Source organism: Protopterus annectens, chromosome 8.part0 (assembly GCF_019279795.1).
Source record: "Protopterus annectens isolate FY-2018-M chromosome 8.part0, PAN1.0, whole genome shotgun sequence".
Classification (NCBI taxonomy): domain Eukaryota; kingdom Metazoa; phylum Chordata; order Ceratodontiformes; family Protopteridae; genus Protopterus; species Protopterus annectens.
Window position 1 is genome coordinate 1,835,012,686 of NC_056741.1, and position 21,567 is coordinate 1,835,034,252.

The 21,567-nt window shown below is 35.9% G+C and overlaps 1 protein-coding gene and 1 long non-coding RNA gene across 2 annotated transcripts in view; one reads left to right on the forward strand and one right to left on the reverse strand.

Annotated features, from left to right (window-relative positions):
- Window positions 1-21,567, reverse strand: part of LOC122808572 — a 782,028-nt gene that overhangs the window by 319,648 nt on the left and 440,813 nt on the right. The window lies entirely within an intron of this gene.
- LOC122809663 lies at window positions 732-13,616 on the forward strand. Its single transcript, XR_006365937.1, has 2 exons — window positions 732-1,200; window positions 13,081-13,616. It is a non-coding gene; the product is annotated as an uncharacterized LOC122809663 (long non-coding RNA).

The following is a 21,567-nucleotide window of genomic DNA, read 5'->3' on the forward strand; positions in this document are numbered from 1 at the left end:
CACACACACACACACATATTTTGTTTTGAGCCTGTCAATATTGTATAAAATTTGTATACAAAGATCACCCTCAAGAAATGAATTGTGCGTCAAACACCACACTGAACAATTATTGAGAAAAACCATGTCAGCACAGAAACATAGAAACACAACCAAAGGCAGCTAAATAAAATCAAAACTGTTTATTAATGTAAAATAGTAAGCGCTTTCACACTAATACAAGTGCTTCATCAGACCAAACAATCCAAAAGCCCTGAAACATTTTAATAAAGGAATCAGTTACCAATCATCCAATTATCTTATGCAGACATTCAAATAACCCATACACTATGATTAAAACATGAAATATTAAAATCACCTAAACAGATCTCTAGCTTTTAAAATGGCTCTTAAAGAGACTCTACCATTGAGCCCTAGTGATTTATCAGCCTGCAATTTAATCATCCAATGTAAAGAATGCTTTTTATTGTGTTGCTCTAAAAGTAAAAATAAGTAAGGAAGACAAGTGAAAATTTTGCAAAAGAAACACAGACACACTGATTTCTGAAAAAAAGATTTAAGGTTGGTTTTGTTGATTTCTGCTACTTCTTCTGAAATTAGCTTTTCTGTGTTTCTTTTTGCAAAGTTTTCACTTTTCTTCCTTATTTTTTGCTTTTTAGAGTGACTTAATAAAAAGCAGTCTTTTTGATTTTTTTTTTTATTTATATTTTTATTTTGTATGTACTGTTTCTGTTCACACTTTTAATTTCTGTAAAGTATTCAGTTTTTAAGCACTTGAACCCTCTGCAGCATTACTATCATGAGCATGCTTATATTACAAAAAGTTTACACAAATTATGGTAGGTGAACTAAAACCCTTCAAAGGAATGTACATAAAATAATATCACTTACATGTTTTTTATTAATTTATATTATGTTGGGGATTTGCAGCATGACATGTTTAGCTGCATTAACTGCACATTTAGAAGAAAAGATGCGTATGGAAACCTAATTTGCACAATTTACTTTGCTTCTTAACTTAAAGAATCTTCACTGTATAAACATGACCATACATGAGAAAGTGTATCTGTTAAACATTTCAGCTTGTATGTTTATAGGTTAAATATTTATTAAATTATGTACATGTTGATGTGACTTGAAATAATATTTAGTGTGTGTTTCTATTACAGTTAAAGGAAAAGCTACAAATAGTACTCCAAGGTAAGAACATATTGCAGTTATTTAGATAGTAACAATTCTTTTTAAGTAATAAGGCATTTATGTCCTTAAATAGTTCTTGCATATGGTTAGTGGTTAATTCTGTGCTTATGTTAAAGAGATTTTATTTTGTCATATTCTTTGGATGTGTGTGTGACTTATAGACCATTCATTTCATATGTTTATGTGTCTTAGCACATCTCTTAACCAGGTCCAAATGTTATCCCATCCTTGAAAGCAGGCATTTTAGCTGGTGGTCCTTGCATATTTAGCAATGACTAAATTAATACCTTAGTATACATGAGTGAAAATCAGACTTGCAAACACTTTTATGATAAGTTTTTTTATTTCTAAGGTGGACATGAAATGCTATGTAGCAGTGTTGAGAGTATGCAGCATAATTATTTAAGATAATTGCTCAAACTTTTCAATTTGCATGCTCAGCTATTTCTTTTTTAATCACAGAATCACTTTTTGTGGTAGAGGGATAAAACCATCCTAATCTCATTAATATAATAATTTGTGAAACTGCCATTACTTAAAAAAGTACTTTTTGCATAAAAGCCAAATATTATTCACTTGCTCATTTGAAATGAATAATCAAAACAGGGGAGCAAATTTTCAAAACAATGTGCTGAAAAAAAGTCTAATTTGAATGTGTGTGTTTGAACTTGGAACAAAACCCACAGCAGCAAGTATACAATACTGAATAAGGCACAGAAAGGCATGCTTTAATGTAGTCTAGTTATAGAAAACTTGTAAAATACTCACCTCATAGGTAACACAAATAGGCAGGACTCAGAATCCTTCCATCATGCACAGATTGCCCTAGTGCCCTACACCTTGCCAAATGTAGAGAAACTTGATTCAAGGGACATAAGTCAGGTAACCCAGAGAAATACATGCATAACTGCACAGCATTTGCAGACTATGGTATATATGTATCAGAAGCCTAACATTTTACTGAGTAAATCATGCACAGTTGTGCACCTGGCAATCAGAAATAATCAGAATGCACCGAAAAGATGCATAGCACAAAAGCATAACAGGTGAAGTGACGACACAGTCAAATGACATGTTGAGCCATGCCAGGATCACATGTGCTGGACTGCTGACTGTGACATCTGGCAGCAGTACATGTGGGTGTTGGACTGAAGGGAATATGACAGTGTCCATCCATATTACCATGCCAAATGTATTATAGGAACCTAAATACAGTACAATTACATGAATGCTACAGCTGCAGAGACAAACCTGTGCAGTGGCAGGCTGAGGCTCCACAAAAAGTTAAGGTAACATTCATAACTCTGTATTCATAAGTAATTGCACATTGTATCCAAAAAATCATTGCATTCCAAAATGTATCTTAAACCAGCACACTGAATCAATGATGTCTCATGCTGACAAATCATGAGAGATTTTCATATAGAAACTGTATTTCCAGGAGTGTAAGTGAACATATACATAAGCCATATGTAGATGACTTGGTTTATAAGTGATATAATTTATGTTTATTTGTTGACTGGAAAAATCTGTTTGAGTATAGCCCATTTTCACTGAAGGCCTCCGGAAAAATAATCCACAGTTACAAGAATTATTGTAAATGTATAACAGTTACAAAAATATGTTAGCAAGAATAGCTACTACTACAAAAACTGCAACTTCATGTGATAATGAATGCATTGTGCATGGTAACCTGGGAGTACCACAATACATAAACATGGCATAACAGTATGCTGGTGGCAATATTTATAAGTGGCATCATACAATAAAGCTATCATATTGGGGAAATGGCACACCCACTACAGACATTTTTATGGGTACATATGGGGCTCATTTGCATGAGCTAAACCATGAAAATACCAGAATTTGTAACACCACAAGGCAGCACACACGAAAACTTTACCAGCAAAATTTGTTTGAAATACAAAATCCAAGGTCGAAGTAAAAAACAAGTAAAAGGCAGCAAAGGTTCTGTATAAAACAACTGCAGAAACCCAGCAGTAGTAAAACATAAGCGCTTTCATCTCGTTACATTAATCAGAACTTCCTCAGATAATATCGCTCATGACACTGAAAGTATTTAAATACATAATAATCCAATTATATTCGAGAATTCAGACACACCTTAAAATGAGCCAATCCCAGCATCCCATTTCCTATCCTTCCCCTGAATCAATTTAAAACTAGCAATTAAAACAATTGGGATTTTTTAAGAAGACTTGGCCATATCCCATTTAATCCAAACCACGACTTTATCACCATAGACATTAAATATGTATACTGGGTCATTCCTCAACAAATTGGTGAGGAGTGGTTTTGTGAATATCTTGTTAGTAAAGGTATTGAACAGGACAGGATTAATACTTATGAGTCATTGTTAGATCTAGTTTTAAAATCTAATTTTATTTGGTTTGAACAAGATTTGTACCTTCAGAAAGAAGGGATTGCTATGGGTTCATCCTGTGGGGGCCTATATTCTAACATTGTTATGTTAGTCTGGGAACGCACTTTCTTGTTTTCTTCCCCCTTTTTTTATGTTTTGTGATATCTATATTCGATATCAGGATGACATCTTCATCTTGTGGTCAGGCTCCATGGAAATGATTAACCAATTGTTGGATTACGTCAATCACACTACCACGTTCCTAAAATTTACCCATGTGTTGGATCACACCTCTATTTCATATTTGGATGTGTTAGTTAAGAAAAACATTTTAGAGCAAAGGTTTACAGCTGAAATCTTTTGTAAACCAACTTAATCGAATGCCTTTCTATACTTTCAAAGCAACCATCTTTTTTCTCAAAAATGGGCTATTGTTAAAGGACAATTTGTTTGAGCAGCCCAAATGGTTACAGAATGGCATAAGTTTTTGGATGAATGTAATTTCCTGAAACATATGTTTCTTGGGAGAGGTTATCCTGTTACTTTAATTGAGAAATTACTTAGCGAAGTTAAGAAGAAATGACCTACAGGGCATTTTAACCCCTTGTTGGGAGATAAGTTCATTTGTGCTAACAACTTTAATCAAGTTGTTCCAGTCTGTAGTACTCCTAATGATAGTTACAATGTTACAAGTAATAATGTAGGAGGGCAGAATTACAAGACCAAAAAAATCTTTTTTCCTAATGCTTTGATTACAATATTTAGCCTTGCTAGTTCATCTATTTGAAACATTTTGTTTAAAAATTGGAAAGTTTTAGAGACTGAAAAAGGAACTAGTAGGTGATAGACCTATTTTTCTATACAGGAAAGGGGTTAATTTCAAGAATATTTTTGAAAATATTAGAGGCCTTAAGTAGTCTGGGTACATGATGAAATGTGGTGCATGTGTTTATTGCAAACATATTTTTGATGTGAGTCAAGTTTCTATTACTTTCAATTTCCAAGAGAATGTTATCAACTACTTGGATATTGGATATTGAATTAACCAAGGACTTAATTAACCAACAATATATAGCTAAGATTTATAGAAAAACCACGTATAGCAACTCTTTCTTACACTTTTCTAGCTTACACCCCTATTGGCAAAAGAAGGCAATAGTCAAAGGTCAGGCTATTAGAGCAGCCAGAATGGTTACAAGGGACGTTGACTTGACACGGAGTGTAGTGCAATTGAAGATATGTTCTACCATAGAGGTTACCCCAAACATTTCCTAAATGAGATCTTTAAGGAAGTGGCTCATAAGAGAACTAATGGGACCATTACACCTCTGTTGAAAGACAGAACTGTGGCTAACTGTGAAGAGGGAACCACAGATAGGCTTGGTTCAAGTACCATGGCGAACGCCATGGAGGAGAGTAGTTCTATTCTCTGTGAGCTTAATCCACAAGTGAACATCAGCCCAGGGTGTAGTAAAAATGACGAAAAAATTCCCAGATTTATTACAACTTTCAATCTGGAAAGCAACATTATTAGAAAATTAATGGAGAAAAACTGGCCTTTAATCAGCAACGACAAAAGATGCTCTTCAAGTATTAGTCAATTCCCGAAAATAACTTACAGAAAGGGGAACAATTTAAAAGTACTTCTAGAAAGGAAAGTCCATAGCAGTAACGACAAAGGAACTGTTTGTTGTGGCTGCTGTAGATATTGTAAATATATTTTAAAAGGAATAAACAAGGAAAACAAGTTATTAATAATAAAACATATACCCTAAATACCAAAATTGACTGTAATTCTAAAATGGTGGTTTACGGGGCTTTATGTACAGTGTGTACATGCTTTTATATAGGGAAGACAGAAAGGAGGCTAAGAGATAGGATATATGAACATACTAACGCCATCTCAAATTTAAAAACTGACAACGCCCTGAGTAAACATATTTCTGCCTCCCTAACCATAATTTTAAATTTATTGGTCTTGACCAAATCCAACCTGATAGTAGAAGGGGTCCGTACAACCTTTTGTTGGAAGAGCATGAATTATCATGGCAAGTAAGAACAAACGCCTTTATGGCACCAGGATTGAATGAGCATTGTAATATCCAATGTCTCTTGAAGTTAAGAAGCCTGAACAGATGATTGCTGTCCAAACTAAGAAGGTTTTTGCTTATTCTTCCTGACCAGGCTTCTATCCCTGGCTCAGAAATAATACACAGTAACCATTGTTAATATCGATTAAGTATAATTATACTGGGCCTTAGGGATTGTTTTACAATCATTGAGCTGACTAGACTTCTTGTCAAACCAGGAAGGCATCTTTTTAACTATGATTCTGTTATTATTATTATTACTTTAACCTGTAGCTCTAACATATATACATATTTCTTGGTTTATATATTTTTATATGTATTCTATCCTATAAAACTTGAATATAGTATATATTTATTGAACTATCAGGTTTTTTACTAAACGTTTTTTCTTAAACTTGAGGGACCTAGGGGAGGAGTCATACATATTACTCTTTTTCATTTAACAACAAGGTTTACCACAATGTGTATATACTGACTTCCCCTAAATGACACAGTTTAGGCACTCTGTATAATATATAATATATAATAACTAGTATAAATTATGTAAAATTTTTAACATTATATGCAAGTTCCAAGGATAGCACTACCTTGTAATTAATAACGCTATTTAGTTTGTTTTGTTAGTACAATTAATCATTTTGGGATTAGTCCCATTTAGATTAAATTGTTAAATTGCTTAATTGTTGATTGGTTTTTTTTGGATTATATAAGCTGGAAGCTGCTCACTCTACTTTGTCTGAAGAAGTCCACCTATTGAGGTCGACGAAAAGCGCTTCATGCTACTTGCTGTTTTAGTTATCTGCTTGTGGTTTTATTTTGTGTAACAGTTGCTGTCGGAACTGATTAAAGCCGAAGATTTCTTTTATCATACAAGAAGTGGTTTTCCTGCCAGAAGTCTTCATTTTTTGTCTCCTTGGTTTGGTGCTATTTTTTCTAGTTTGTGGTTTCTGTATTGGAGCTTCATGGCTAGCGAGAACCTGAATATGTCAGGAGAATTTCCTGGGAACAGTCCGTTACCAACGGAACAGCTTGGCGACGGCAGCAACGACGGCAACTTGACTGCCCTAATCCTAGCTTTAACGCAAAGGATTGACAATTTGACAGCTAGATTTGAGTCTAGCAGCTTGTACAACACAGTACCGTCAGCTTCCAGTTTAGACTCTGATGATCTTATTACACCGGCTCAACGTCAACATGCTGCGACCGGTGAAAGTGATGCTAACACTAACCTGCACAGGGGGAATGTTTCTAACACAGTTTTCAACCAGGAAAGGAGGCGACCAACAGTAACAACCCAGGATGATGGCGGGAGCAGTCGAGAGCTTATAGGAACCCTTGGATTTGATAAATGGCTTAACGACACCAGCGCCATGAAATTTAATGTCTCTAATGAATCGGGTTTTCCGGCATACGACGCCCGCACCGAGCAGGTTAGTGGTTTATCTCTTAACAGCAAACTTAAACTATTAGATCAGAAAATGGTGAAGATTAAGAAGCTACAATTGGAGATTAATTACTTGAATGAATGCATTCACGAAAAACTAGTCCCTAAAGGGTTGCGTTTCCATGTTTACCCTACAGGACTAGTTTCAGGGTCACTGTTTCACAAAGAACTTTTAACTTTCTTTGACGAACAAGGCTTTGGACTGCTGAAAATCATGATTAAACATTATAATTTACAACTGACTGACTTAACAAAAGAAACTAAGGAATTGAATGATGATATACTCTCTAACCCTGAATTTCCACGATTTAAATACGACTACGATAGATCTTTTGTCACTATTGATCAGCTTCTGACGAGACTAAAGATAAATAAAAATAAGAAAATGACAAGGGACAGATTAGCCTACAGGAACAAGTCAGCTTATCCTAAGCCACCTTTATCTCAAAATGGCATGAGCAATGACTCTAATACTCATTCTAATATGAACCATACTGAGAATGATGCTATGAATAGTAATAGGAGACTGACCGATAATAACGCAACCGGGGGCAACGACACAGACCTGGGAGATAATAACTGGTCTCAACGACTAAGGAGAAACAGAGGGAGAGATGGCAACAACTTAAACTTTAATGCGGATGAAGAAGAATTCCCTTTGTTTAATTATCAAGGAACTATTCCTAAAAATAACTACTCTAACCAAACCAACCAAAAAAACAACCAGCGACCAACAACCAGACCGAGGAGATAACGGATGAGACCAGCATTCCTAGGATTATGACGAATAAAGCGGGGGACTTTAAAATTTATAATTATTCTAGTTTAACTTTAGACCCCTGTTTTGCAGAATTACTAGCTAAAGGTTATACTTTTATACCAGATCAACATTTAGATTTAGTGGAAAGCATTAAGGACCTTAAGCTTTTTGTTAGGAAGCTGAATTTACGTTTGCTTTTAGGTGAATCTGAACACGAGAGATCCACCTATTATATTCCTAGTGATTATAACCCACCTTTAGAGCCTGCACTAAAGATATTTGAAGAAGTTATGGAATTAGACCTAAGGGCACTTGCCAATAATAAAAATAAAAACTCTATGATTTTTAATATAAATAAACGCAATGGCCCTGAGAAATCTAATACTACTCCAGAAGAGCTTGACTTCCTGAAATTATTTAGAAATCTCAATGTAAGAGCCATAAAACCAGATAAAGGTGGGGGACTGGCCTTATTCGATAATTGTGATTATATCTCCAGAGTGGCTGATATGTTTAGAAATGATACTTACTTGAAAGTCAGCATTAATGAAATGAATCGAGCACATAGGTTAGTTAAGAGCTACTTTAGTGACCTCTTCATAGAGGGCTACATAGACATTGACATGTATAATTATATTAAATGTGAATGGCCCAAAACTCCTTTATTCTTTGCTACTCCTAAATTGCACAAAGATATTTCAAACCCGCCTTTCAGGCCACTGATAGACGGAAGAAATTCTTTCACTTACGCAAGTGCTAATTTAGTGGACAATATCTTGAAGAAATATTTAGCTAATGAAATCCAAATCAGCAAGGATTCATGGGCATTCCTAACGAAAATCAATGACATTATCTACAACGACGAGTTAAATTTTCTCACTGTAGATGTCATTGACTTATATACTGTGATACCCCATGATGTAGGAGTTGAGTGGGTAAACCTTTATTTGGTTAAGAAAGGTGCACCACCTAGCGAAGTCTACCTAGTTACATCTTTACTGGATATAATTCTGACTAACAACTTTTTCTTGTTTGACAATGACCTGTATCGCCAAAAATGTGGTGTAGCTATGGGTTCCCCAGTAGGAGCTAGCTTTGCCAACACAGTTATGGCCTACTGGGAGAACGAGTATATTTTAAACTCAAGTCAGTGGAGCGGGAAATTTTCCTACTATACTAGGTTTCTCGACGACATCTTTATATGCCTTAACGGAAACCTTAATACAGCAAAAGAGGTTGTTGAGTATATGAATAAGTCAACTGACTTTCTTAGATTTACTTTCAATTTCCAAGAGAATGTTATCAACTACTTGGATATTGAATTAACCAAGGACTTAATTAACCAACAATATATAGCTAAGATTTATAGAAAAACCACGTATAGCAACTCTTTCTTACACTTTTCTAGCTTACACCCCTATTGGCAAAAGAAGGCAATAGTCAAAGGTCAGGCTATTAGAGCAGCCAGAATGGTTACAAGGGACGTTGACTTCGCGACGGAGTGTAGTGCAATTGAAGATATGTTCTACCATAGAGGTTACCCCAAACATTTCCTAAATGAGATCTTTAAGGAAGTGGCTCATAAGAGAACTAATGGGACCATTACACCTCTGTTGAAAGACAGAACTGTGGCTAACTGTGAAGAGGGAACCACAGATAGGCTTGGTTCAAGTACCATGGCGAACGCCATGGAGGAGAGTAGTTCTATTCTCTGTGAGCTTAATCCACAAGTGAACATCAGCCCAGGGTGTAGTAAAAATGACGAAAAAATTCCCAGATTTATTACAACTTTCAATCTGGAAAGCAACATTATTAGAAAATTAATGGAGAAAAACTGGCCTTTAATCAGCAACGACAAAAGATGCTCTTCAAGTATTAGTCAATTCCCGAAAATAACTTACAGAAAGGGGAACAATTTAAAAGTACTTCTAGAAAGGAAAGTCCATAGCAGTAATGACAAAGGAACTGTTTGTTGTGGCTGCTGTAGATATTGTAAATATATTAAAAAAGGGAATAAACAAGTTATTAATAATAAAACATATACCCTAAATACCAAAATTGACTGTAATTCTAAAATGGTGGTTTACGGGGCTTTATGTACAGTGTGTACATGCTTTTATATAGGGAAGACAGAAAGGAGGCTAAGAGATAGGATATATGAACATACTAACGCCATCTCAAATTTAAAAACTGACAACGCCCTGAGTAAACATATTTCTGCCTTCCCTAACCATAATTTTAAATTTATTGGTCTTGACCAAATCCAACCTGATAGTAGAAGGGGTCCGTACAACCTTTTGTTGGAAGAGCATGAATTATCATGGCAAGTAAGAACAAACGCCTTTATGGCACCAGGATTGAATGAGCATTGTAATATCCAATGTCTCTTGAAGTTAAGAAGTCTGAACAGATGATTGCTGTCTAAACTAGGCAGTTTTCTGTTTATTCTTCCTGACCAGGTTTTTATCCCTGGTTTTTGAAATAATACACAGTAACCATAGTTAATATCGATTAAGTATAATTATACTGGGCCTTAGGGATTGTTTTTACAATCATTGAGCCTTTGACTAGACTTCTTGTCAAACCAGGAAGGCATCTTTTTAACTGTGATTCTGTTATTATTATTATTACTTTAACCTGTAGCTCTAACATATATACATATTTCTTGGTTTATATATTTTTATATGTATTCTATCCTATAAAACTTGAATATAGTATATATTTATTGAACTATCAGGTTTTTTACTAAACGTTTTTTCTTAAACTTGAGGGACCTAGGGGAGGAGTCATACATATTACTCTTTTTCATTTAACAACAAGGTTTACCACAATGTGTATATACTGACTTCCCCTAAATGACACAGTTTAGGCACTCTGTATAATATATAATATATAATAACTAGTATAAATTATGTAAAATTTTTAACATTATATGCAAGTTCCAAGGATAGCACTACCTTGTAATTAATAACGCTATTTAGTTTGTTTTGTTAGTACAATTAATCATTTTGGGATTAGTCCCATTTAGATTAAATTGTTAAATTGCTTAATTGTTGATTGGTTTTTTTTGGATTATATAAGCTGGAAGCTGCTCACTCTACTTTGTCTGAAGAAGTCCACCTATTGAGGTCGACGAAAAGCGCTTCATGCTACTTGCTGTTTTAGTTATCTGCTTGTGGTTTTATTTTGTGTAACAGTTGCTGTCGGAACTGATTAAAGCCGAAGATTTCTTTTATCATACAAGAAGTGGTTTTCCTGCCAGAAGTTTTCATCCTTTGTTTCCTTGGTTTGTTGCTATTTATTTTAGTTTGAAGTTTCTATTAATGGTTATAGTGTTAAAATTATAGGTAAACCGAGTTGTAATTTCATGAAATTGGTTTATTGTGCGATCTGTAAGTTTTGCCCATGTTTTTATGTGGGTAAAACTGAACAAAAGCTTAAGAATAGGATCGCTGAACATTTATGTGACATTCGAGCAAAAAAAGAAACTAATGCCTTATCTGGGCACATGATCTTAACTAATGATCATGAGTTTAAATTTATTGTACTGGAAATTAAGCATATGTCTGGCAGGGGTGGCGCATGGCCATTGTTGCTGGAGAAAGTGGAGCTATTCTGGCAACTCTGGCTTGGGGCCCAGTTTTGGCCAGATTTGAATGAAGTCAATTCACTCCTTTGCATATTAAAATTAAAAGATAATACTAGATAAGTAGGTGGCTTGTTATCCAGTGTGTCATTTTCATAATTGTACTTACTGGGTTATCTTCTGTATTTTGTTTTGTTTTACTTGTCAGTTTTAAATAGATTCAGGGGAAGGATAGGATATGGGATGTTGGGATTGACTCATTTTAAGGTGTGTCTGAATTCTCGAATATGATTGGGTTATTACATATTTAAATACTTTCAGTGTCATGAGTGATGTTATCTGATTTTATTTTATTTTATTTATTTTACATTTGTTGACCAGGCTAGTCTAACTGGATATATGCCCGTTTTCAGTAGAGGCCCGGGGAGATAAGCTCCGAGGAAACAAACAAAATCACATATACAAAAATTAATGTATACAATGAACATTGGCGGTGCAGTACAGCGAATAATTAAAGAGGTCATTCGTTCATAACATAGTGCAAAATATACAGATACAATTAGTACAATAAAAATGTAGTTGCAATACATCATAAAGAAAAAGATGGCAGTGGAATTATATAATATATTAGTATACAAATAGTCATAAAGAAAAAGTAGGAGCTGAAATTATACAATATATTAGTAAAAGTAGTCTCCTTAATGAGATTCTGAAGATGTAAGTAATAGTATAGAAGGACAAGGTAAGTTGTTATTAAGAAAAGGAACTTGATTACTGAGAAGAGGAGGGTAGGTTGAACCAAGTAAGAAGAGCTAGTTGATCAGTCAGGTTTAGTACAGGGGCACAACCAGTGTGTTCTGAGGAAAAGTTTCAGTTTGGTTTTAAAGAGTGATATAGAGGGAAGAGAGGAAAGTTCATTAGAAAGAAGGTTCCAGGATTTTCCAGCAGTATTAGAGAAGAGAGAGTCCCCAGCCCTGTTGTTTGATTTACAAATATTTACAAGAAGTTTATGTGATGATCGTAAGGTCTTTAGATTGTTGTAGGGGTAATTAGGGTAGAGAGTATAGGGGTATTGGTAGTATAGTAGATAATATAGGGGTATTGATGAAGTTCTGATTAATGTAATGGGACGAAAGCACTTATGTTTTACTACTGCTGGGTTTCTGCAGTTGTTTTACACAGTGATTTTGATGCCTTTACTTGTTTTTTTACTTGGACCTTGGATTTTGTACTTCAAATACATTTTGGTGATGATGTTTTCATGTGTCCTGCCTTGTGGTGCTCATTTGCATGAGCTCTGATCCTAATTACCATACTTAAACAATGCACCAAAACTCTCACTGCCACTAGCATAGATCTTAACTACTAGGCAGCCTTTGACTATGAATTGAGACAAACTGAAAATAAAAGTTAATACTTTGTGAAATAATGGAAAAATAAATGATAAAAAGATTTATTTTAAAATCACTCACTATTATATGTTGCATTAGCCATGCAGATTGCTTTTGTATCTTCAATAATGACAGAAAATGTAACTTTGGAAGTGAAAAAAACATTAATTTGTCAAGCAACACGCAACAGCAACAACTGATGCATGTCTTTCAATTTTTTTTTCAGGGAGCCAAACATTTTCTTTGCTTATAGGAAGCTTGATGGATCTGAAACAGAAGTGGAATAGACAGAAGCTGTGATGGTGACCTGCACTATAAAATAAAAATTCATCCACTTTTGGAACTATATATTTTAACAAGAAGACATTAATTTTCCTCAATATTAAAGTGTAATTTCAAAACAGCAAGTTATGGGCAATGGAATATTCTTATTAAAAGAACAAATGTGTTGAGTGAAATTATTCTTTTGTTTTGTATGGAAGTAATTAAAAGAAAGTCTGTATCTGAGGTAGTGGCAAGTCTGTGTACAGTCATGACAACTGTATGTATACAAACATGAGTAATGGATACATCCACTGGTTATTCTAAGTGCTGGACAACTAATGTAGAGAAATAAATTTGAATTGTAATTTGCAGCCATTTGCTGACAGACTTACAGAGTGGCTTAATTTTCATGTGCTCCCAGGACATGTATCAAATAAGGGATGATTTATTGTAATTTTCATGTACAAAATGTTTAAATAAATAACTGACCCAGTCTTAGATTGATGCATCTTGACAAATAACTTTGTAACTGTAGTAGGACACATTTGCTAAGCAAAAGTTTTGTTGTAGTTACAGGTACAGCTTAATTTATCATTTTTTAATTAGCATGTTCCTACTACCCACCATACTATCAGAGTAGGTTTTCCACAATTTAGTGATACATTCAGATGTGCAGTCTCTTTACAGCCGATAAACATACTACCTGTAGATTCTGAAAGTCCACCTAAAGTTGTCTGTTGACATGTAGATATATCTCTGTAGCACAATTTGGAGTAGTGAGAAGAAATGACTGACATTAGTGAAATATAAATCAATACGTCACTATATAATTGTAATCTCTCTGGCATACAGCATAATTAACTGTCTCATTGGAATATTTTTTGTCTGCTGCTGTAAATACCAAAGACATGAAAATAAAGCCACCAGAGTTTGTTATGTGTAGTCAGCACATCCCTTCCTTCCTATTTTTTGTACTTTTTTTCTAACCCCATACACCAATAAACATAGGGTCAGGAAAACTATGTTTAAAAACTATACATTTCCAATCAACAATGAACACACACTAAAGCAGAGATCAATTTTCTGCTTTGCATTTTTAACACTTTGTACCTTTCTGTTTAATAACAACCAGCTTTATTTTTTTTTTCTCAAAAAACTTTTTATTTTGTTTGTAACATAATAACAAAACAATACAATGAGGAGATAGAGAAGAGAACCATTACACAGTTTCTGAATGAAAAACATTGTATATCTAATCAATCTACTAAATCTAATAATAATAATAATAATAATAATAATAATAAAGTAAAATAAAAACCCACACTAATTATGTAAAATATTAAGAAACTAAAAACTAAAATGCTATCATATAGAGAAGAGGGTTGGAAGAATTAAATGGAGTTATAAAAGATTACAGTGGATCTCTAGGTACAACACAGTGTACAATACATTTTATGAGGAAAAGACCATAAATATGTTCAGATAAACATCAAAGGGTAAATAGAATTAATCACAAAGAATTAAGTCAAAAAGACAGGCCCAGACTTTACTAAAATAGGCTTTAACAACCAGCTTTATGAATTTAAGAATCTGAACTAGATTACTTAAGAAGGATATTCTAGACTAAGAACCTAGCTTGTCCATCAACTTATTACCAATATTTTAGGGGCTTAATCATCATCTTAGTTCTTTACATTTAATATATCCGTGCAAATATGCATAAAATAGTAATATACACTCTAAAACCATTAAAGTACATAATTAACTGGGTCTCAGAGAATTAACTTCTCATTTTCCAAACTCAGATTTCTATGGTCTACTGTCCTTCAATACAATTCAAGGCACTAATGAAACCTTTGCTAATTCACATGCCTTGCTCACTTCAGGTATTCAGAAATTATTCCAAACCTGATTATTACAATCCAGCCGTGTATTCATTGGATCATGAAACCAGTTAAAACCAACAACACCTATTTTTTCTCCAGTTCCCCAAATTGTCTTGTGGTATATAACCAGGACAATGTTATACTTAAGAAATATGGCATTTGGCACTTTAGCATCTTTGACTTCTCTAATGTGCTATTTCTCCAGATACCCAAAATACCATTATTTAGTGCAGTATTTATAGTGCTATTTACAGACAGTTACAAATTCCCACTGTATGGTTAACACTTAACTTATTTTGTCTACATGGCACAGCTAACATCATGAAGCTTTTCATCACCTATATGCTCCTCCTTTTTTTCCAATGACCCATTCCCTTTTCAGTTCTACTGTCAATTTACTGTGGTAATTATGGCAAAATTTAATTTCCATTACCTGCCACCCTTTCTGTGAAGAACTATTTCATCATATCAGTATTGAGTGGATCCACCGAACCCATGTGCAGGTGTGACATTGGTATGATTACCTGCAGCAGAGGTGGCTGAAGAAGTTTATCATTGCAACAATAACAGACTAAAGATGACATAACCAAACCAATGGCTGAACTCTGTAGTTACAGGATATGCTGGGAAATACAGCATAAATCAAATGTATAGTTCATCTAATAGTGTGATACAGCTGGATGAGTTTTGGTGTTAATAAGATTTTTTGTTTTATATGATAATGAGTGGCATGTATATTCCAGTAGGACTGCTGCAGGACATAATGACCCTGGGGATTATTCAATGTTATGCAATTTTTACTGAATTCAGTTATACAGTTATACAGCGCAGTTTTAAAAAATGGTTTGGTTGAGTAGGATTGTGCTTATGGAATCAGTATTGATCCAGTTTGTGTTCCTATTTCGTCCGCTTACATAACTTTATTGTGAAATGAATCTGCAAAAAGAAAACCTTAAGCAAGTAGCCATGCATTACTGTGTGTCAGTAACACAATCCAATCATGAGAATATTCCTTCCATACCTCTTAACTTCTTAGTGCAAGAAATCTGTACAAAGCTTGAAACAATGGAGGGACAAAGGCCCAAAAATAGGGACACATTTTAAATATTGATTTTATACACTTAAAAAGTTGCCAGGATAAAAGGAGTTGTGTTGGCAAACATTTTCTGATACATTTGAAGTTTGAAACTCAAATGTATGTCATTATTTAGTGACATTATTCCTCAGTGATTTGCCAGAAAACCATAAATTTTATGAGGAAAAGACCATAAATATGAGGCAACAATATGGACATTCTGGAAAAATCTTGAAAGTTGAGAGGTATGATCTCTTCCATCTTTCTGTAATAAATATAATTTATGAGTTTACAATATGGTTCAAAGACCTTCTCCATGACAAAGTTATATGTATGGAACTGCTGGATAATAGCTGGCATGTCAGGCATGATTACAGAAAGATGTACATGAGGCATACACTAATTTCTTAGGTATAGTATATATATATATATATATATATATATAAAAGCAGTTTGCTGTAACTTAGAAAAACAGACAATATTACACACATTTGATATTGGTAAACATCACAGATGGTAGTAGGGCACATCAAGGCTCTGATGGTAACTGTGATATCCCTCCACTAGACAGGTAATCGAGGAGCCTCAATCCTCACCACTGGCACCAGTGGAGGATGTACACTGGGAGGATGACAGATACACACACAGTATTTCTACATGTAGCTCTCTGCATCAAGCCCAATGTCCTTTAAGAGCACACAGAGACCACAGTCAGTCCGGGGCTGGTTTCTCACTCTTTCTCCAGATCCCCAATAAGACTCACAACTGGCACAGCTATATAGTTGAGATCTCAGCTGAGTGGCCAAGCCAAGACCTCCAGCACCCTCCCTGTCCACCCAGTGCTTTGTGTCCCTGCCCAAGTGGCTGACACACACACACACACACACACACACACACACACACACACACACACACACACACACACACACACACACAGACACATACACACTTTGAGGTTTGATTTATACACACACATACACCTGAGAAAGGCTAGCATGTGTTTACTAAATATGCTTCTTCACAGACTATAAGGTAGTTACCCCTGCTACCAGTTACTCCTTATCAGCTACTTTAAGGCCCTTAAGAAAGGGTATCCAATCTTACTGTGAAATATTAATATTAATACAAATGGTAGTTTGACCAAGAGCAAGACTATTAGGAATGGCCCACACAATGGCCCACACAGTATCACCAAATAAATGTGCAGGTAGTCTCAAAAATTAAATATCTCAACACAGATCAGCCACAATGAAAGGTTTAAATATATTTAATAATAAATAATAAAAAAACAAGACAATACTAAATATATATTCACAGTGACATCAGAGTTCAAAATCACAGGAAATATTTAAAATAACATTGCAGTACAGGCTCACACAAATAAAAAAAAAATCGAAACTAAGCTTTACTATATTCCTGACTGTATCTAAGAGAGTTATACTGTTACCTACAAACTTAATTCATTAGAGCAAGGCAGATGTTGTGGTGAATGGTTCTTGTCCGGTCCAAGACCAAATGCAGCATATTCTGCCTCCCTAAGAGACTTCTCAAATTAATATCTTAAATACTGCTGGGATAGCTTGCAGAATGACATCACTTCTTGTCATCTGACTTCAAGTTCCCAGGCCAAAACCCACATTGCTGGCAGCTGGTAGCATTTAACATCTAGCATCATAAATAAGGGCTTTTGTTCAGATCTTTGGCAGATGCTGGCAGTCATAAAACAATTGCATTCTTCCATGCTTTCAAGACTACTAATTAGTTCAGCTTAAAGATAATACAGAAACCTTTCCTAGTACATACGTTGTGTCTCTAGTTGCACTGAAAACTGTCAGAAAACCTCTTTATCGCATAGCCTATAAAGTCATTTAATTTCAGATATTTTTTAAAATTTGCTGGACCAAGGTTAACCCTCCACTTTCCTCTGTTAAAACAGATACATTTAAACAGTTACAATAGTGCATGTACACTTCTGTTCTCTTCCAGTAGGGCACACTGTGGATGCATTTCAAACACAAACACTTTATAAAATACTTTTTCAACACACGTGTCTGTACAAACCAGTTTGATATACACATGACATACAATTCTAATACAGTTGTAACACAAGTATCTTATATAAAACATGTTGATAGTCACAAATGGCATATAATTATTTACAAATTTCCAGATAGCTGTGCTGAGAGTATCTCCTTTCATCACACTTCTTCACCCCTTCAAAGACTCAAGTTAGTTTTTCAAGTGATCCTTGAGAAACATTGCTTGAGAGGGATGAGACTATCTGGGAATACATTACCGCATACCCTGTCTTAAGATCCCAGCTGCCTTGGTATTGCTGACCCCATTACAGTGCTGCACTGTCATATCATATGCATGCAACCCTAGGTGCCACGATGGGATTTTGCTAGCTGGCTCCCTGTAGCCATACACCCCCCTCAGACTCCTCTTTTCTCCTACTGCAAATACTTAGCACAAGGACCTCCCTATCATGGTAAGGTTTCATCATGTTAACATGGTACAATTTGTGCCCCTGCCTCCTGCCTAGCAGTTCTACCAGGTCGTTAACATCACTGACCTTCCTTACTACTTTGAAGGGTCCCTCCCAGGCTGCCTGCAGCTCATTGTGTCAGACAGGAATGAAAACCATAACCTGCTGCCCTACAGCATACTCTTGGGCTCATGCATTCCTGTCATACCAGACCTATTTTTGCTGTTGGGCTTCTACCAGGTTCTCCCAGGCCAAGCCCATGAGCTCATTAAGCCTTGTCCTGAGGTTTAGGACATATGCCTCAACAGCCTGATTGTGGGATTCACACTAACTCTCCCACTCATTGCGAATCAAATCTAGAGGTCCCCTCACCCTATGCCAATACAGAAATTCAAAAGGTGTGAAACCTGTGGATTCCTGAGGCACCTCTCTGTAAGTAAACAACAAATAGAGCAAATACTTGTCCAACTTCCTATTAAATTAGTCTGCAAATGCCTGTAGCATGGTCTTTAATGTAGAGTTTAACCTCTCCACAAGACCATTAGTCTGGGGATGGTCGGACGTGGTCTTTAGGTGCTTCACCCCTCAGTGCTTCCACAGACAAGTGAGCAGGTCTGAAATGAAATTGGAACCTCTGTCAGTCAGTATTTCTTTTGGGAAATTTACCCAATACCAGGCCAATACAAGTTCTGCATAATAATTCTCTTGGTATGCTTTATCCATATATGACCAGCAAAGGGAATGTCATGGGCTATGGCTAGAATTTCCAGATGGTAGGCTCTGGGAACTACAAACTACTGTATTACCTCACCCTCTAGCATTCCCTCAGGGTTTCACTCTCTATACAGTAACCCTGTGTCCCAGTATACAGATTTCCCCTTTCCTTGAGAATCAGGTGCCCCACCTGGCTACCTTCCTCAAGCCTTGTAATGTAGGGTCAGAGAGCTGAGCCTGTCTCATTTCTCTCTTTGTAGCCTTTCCCAGCTTCCCTTCCACAGGAAGACTGGTATCCTCTGACAGCATGCCTCACTCTCAGCCTGGGTACTACTACTCACCTCTGCCCTTGAAGTCAGTCTATCCAAGGGAACATCACTACCCACCAATAGCTGTGGCTCACCTTGCAGTCTCACTGCAATAGGGTAGCTCCTCTCTGTCTGAAGCAACTATCTCACCAGTCCTAGTTTCAAGTGTGCAGTCTATCTGGGTCCCCTCCAGGCTATGAGACCTACATGCCTGTTTCCACACCTGTCTGTGTGTCACTGCATGCACACAAGGTACTGCATTATCAAAATCATTCCCTGTCAGGGCATCTGCAGAGATATCCTCAAACACACCTACTTGCTTGCTTGCTTCCTTTTACACCCTCCCAGTCAAGTTGAACCCTAGACAAAGGTATTTGGAATGGGGTCCCTGCTACAGCTCTGACTGGAGTAGACTGCCCAAGCAAGTAGCGCTCCTCTTTAACCATAGCAGGATTCACAATGGTTAGGTCAGAGGCTGTGTCTCTCTTAGCAATGACGCTTTGCCCATCTACTAAGATAGGATATAACCTCTAGTGGTAGTTTGGTACCCTTGTCGTCTCCAGGCAACTTACCACTGGCATTCTGGCATCCCCACTTGCTACCTTTTGTTTCTCACCTTGCCTCTATGGACATCTGTATGCTACATGGCCCCACTGGTTGAGAGAGTAAAGAACAGTTTAAAATGGATTTCTGTGGATTTTTCTGAAAATGCAAAATAAATGTTCTGCATTTCAGTGTGTAGAGTGCACTCAGTTTGAACTCAGTTACCTAACTTGGCAAAACTATATAGCTTGGCATTCATTGTTAATAAGAATCAAAAGTAAAATATTTTATCTCTTATAAACTATGCAGCTTTGTGAAATGTATTATCTACAAGCAGGTCAAGATGAACTCTTGTATGCAACTGTGTCTCTTCAACAGAACGTGCAAGATAAGAGCAGGTAGGAGGAGTTATCCTTCAGAAACTGAATGTTTAAAATATGGAAAACAAACTGTCAGCAGACCAGCTTCAAAGGAAAGACTTATTATTATGGCAAATTCTCTAAACTGCTGATGCAAGCAGAAAAGACACTATAAAGATTGGGACATTTTCTTTTGTATCAGAGACTTTGATTCTTCTATTCTTGCAGACCTGATGCTGTAAGCTGAAGTACGTTTTTGATGTATATTCCTTTCATTGTTAAGCTAGATGTAAACCTCATGTGTAGTAAATGAATGTAACAGTAGAACTCTCTCAGTATCTTCATTGAGTAAAGGTACAGACAACTTGAGAAAGTGCAGTTTAACAGTGGCGAGACCAGTACCGTCAAAACAACCAGGGAGGTGGCCTGAAGAGATGCCTCTAACAGTGCGATATTCCAGCACAGACATTCTTAAAATCAATTCTTCTCTCCCTTAACTTCGTCCATTGACTGGCAGATGAAACACTTCAGTGCAGTACAGGGCAGTACAGTAATTTTCCTTCAGACAGTTGTCATGAGATAAGAAAATTTTACTGCTGAAATTTTGTCTCACCAGCATCTAGTGAAAGACAGCAGAGAATGTTCCCACAATTGATCTTCATGTCAAGACTGGCCACCTTGTCCTGAACATTTGTGGTAAATATTTTCTTCTGTTTTTCTTTTAACAATGAATGCAATTCATGAAAATGCCAAGAAGTGCACTCAGTCTTTTACTTTTGTTTATCTGAATCTTATATAAATGTATGGAATTATTTAAATACATAGTATGACCAGCATGTTAGCACCTGTATGCCTTTGCTATGGAAAACTGATAATCCAGCATGATGTAAGTGGATCTCTACCTTTGACTGGTATGTACATAAGGCAAAGGTGTCATAGGATGTACAAAAATGTGCTATCTGCAATTATTTAAATGTTGCTTTTTACATGCCTTGTCATGAACATCTTGTACAAAACCTGGAACACAATCAGGATAAAGTAATGCTTGAAGCACAGACAATGGTTCCTGTTTCTAT